We start from the raw sequence: 2,296 nt of genomic DNA, 5'->3' as shown, positions 1-2,296 counted from the left end.
GAGGGGAGGGGGGATAGTAGAGGATAGGAAAGGCAGCAGAATACAACAGACACTAGTATGGCAATATGTAAATCAATGGATGTGTAACTGATGTGATTCTGCAATTTGTATACGGGGTAAAAATGGGAGTTCATAACCCACTTGAATCAAAGTGTGAAATATGATATATCAAGAACTATGTAATGTTTTGAACAACCAACAATAAAAAAATTAAAAAAAAAAGAAAATACTTAAGGAAATGGTATAGGGAGAAGAAGTCAAAACAAACCCTGAGCTCATAAATGGAGAAATCTCATTTGAAGAGTAGCCAAGCAAATGAGAAACAAAATTAAATGTTGGAAATAAACCCAAATTGCAGGAATTATAAATATCTCTCTACAACAACATTGATTGTAAATGGTCTCAACTATCCAATTAAAAGACACAGGCTGGCACATTAAAAAAAATAAAAAAGCAAGACCCAAGTGTATATTCTTTGTAAGAGACTCACCTCAGCAGCAAAAACAGCCACAGGCTGAAAGTACAAAGATGGAAATGGATTTATCATGCAAATAGAGCCCCCAAATGAGTAGGTACAGCTATTCTCATATCTAATGAAGCAGACTTCACCCAAAACTAATCAGATGGGACAAAGAGGGTCCCTTCATATTGTGGAACAATACAAGAAGAATATATAACTGTTGGGGGCCACCATGAACAGGAGCTGAGCTCATGGGAGCTGAGCAGGTACCCTTAGCCTTGATCAATAAAGGTGTGGAACTGGCTTCAGCTGGAAGTGAAAAAGCAGGTGCACCTTACCTTTGCTGGGCAAGGAATTACAGCTCTGGGAGTGGTCATCGCCCAATGGGACTGGGCTACACACCCCTGAAACCCAATCCTTGCCTTATTTGGGTTGAGCTTTCTGGAATGCCTTCTCCCCAATAAATACATGGTTCAGGGGTACTTTCTCTCTTTTGTCTGCCTCTCTGGCCTCCCTTGTGGGAGCTGGGTCAGAGGAGCCATCACTGAACCCCATGGAAAAGGTACTTTCTATGTTTGTGTGATTATTTAGTGCCAGCCCAGTTGCGAGTCATAGCATATAACAATACTAAATATTTATGCCCCAGGTGTTGGTGACCTAATTAGGTGAAACGAACACTACTCTGATTAAAGACTCAGATAGATCCCAGAACAATAATACTGGGCTATTTCAACACACCTCTCTCAACAATAGATCATCCAGACATAAACTCAGTAAAGACTCTTCAGACCAAAAAAATATATATATATATTATAAATCAAATGGGCTTAACAGACATCTATAAGATATTTCACTCAACACAGCCAACTACACTTTTTTCCTCAGCTGTTCATGGAATCTTCTCCAAAATAAACCATATTTTAGACAACAAAGCAACTCTAAAATCTACAAAAATTGATACAACTTCTTGCATCTTATTTGATCAAAATGGGATGAAGTCAGAAATAAACACAAAAAAACTACAGAAATTATATAAACATGTGGAGGTTGCACAGTACACTTTGAATGATGAATACATGACAGAAGAAGTCAGTGGAGAAATAAAAAAATTGATAAATCATGATACAAAAGCGGGTCGACCTCATATGAGAACATATGAGAACCTCTGGGACACTATGAGGGAAGTTTAAAGGGAAAGTTTATAGCTATGAGTGCCTACATAATGAAATCAGGAAGATTCCCCAATCAGCAACCTAATGATTCATCTCACAGCCCTTGAATAAGAAGAACAAATCAATTCCAGAACCAGTAGGAGGAAGTAATACATAAGATGGGAGCTGAAATAAAAGAAATAGAAAAGTAAAAAACAATACAAAAGTAAAAACCAAAGAGTTGGTTCTTTGAAGAGATAAACAAGATTGATAATCCTTTAGAAAAACTAACCAAAAGAAAAAGACAATCCAAATTAATAAAATTAGAGATGGAAAAGAGGAAATCACAACAGATATTAGAGAAATCCAAAGAATCATTGAGGACTATTTTGAAAACTTCTATAGATTGGAAAACCTAAGAAAAAAAATTTTAAAGATACATTTGTAGACACATGACCTGTCAAAATTGAATGAAGAGGTCATAGAGGAATCAAACAGATGCATAACTAGCAATGAGGTAGAAGCAGTTATCAAAAGCTTTCCAATAAAGGAAAGCCCAGGACCACGTGGATTTAAGCTGGAATCTACCAAAACTTAAAAGAAGGACAAATGCCAGTGCTCCTCAAATTATTGCATGAAATAGAAAGGGATGGGACACTTCAAATTCATTCTGTGAAGTCAGTAT

This window comes from Marmota marmota, unplaced genomic scaffold, assembly GCF_001458135.2.
Source record: "Marmota marmota marmota unplaced genomic scaffold, marMar, whole genome shotgun sequence".
Taxonomy (NCBI): domain Eukaryota; kingdom Metazoa; phylum Chordata; class Mammalia; order Rodentia; family Sciuridae; genus Marmota; species Marmota marmota.
This window is presented reverse-complemented; position numbering follows the sequence as displayed.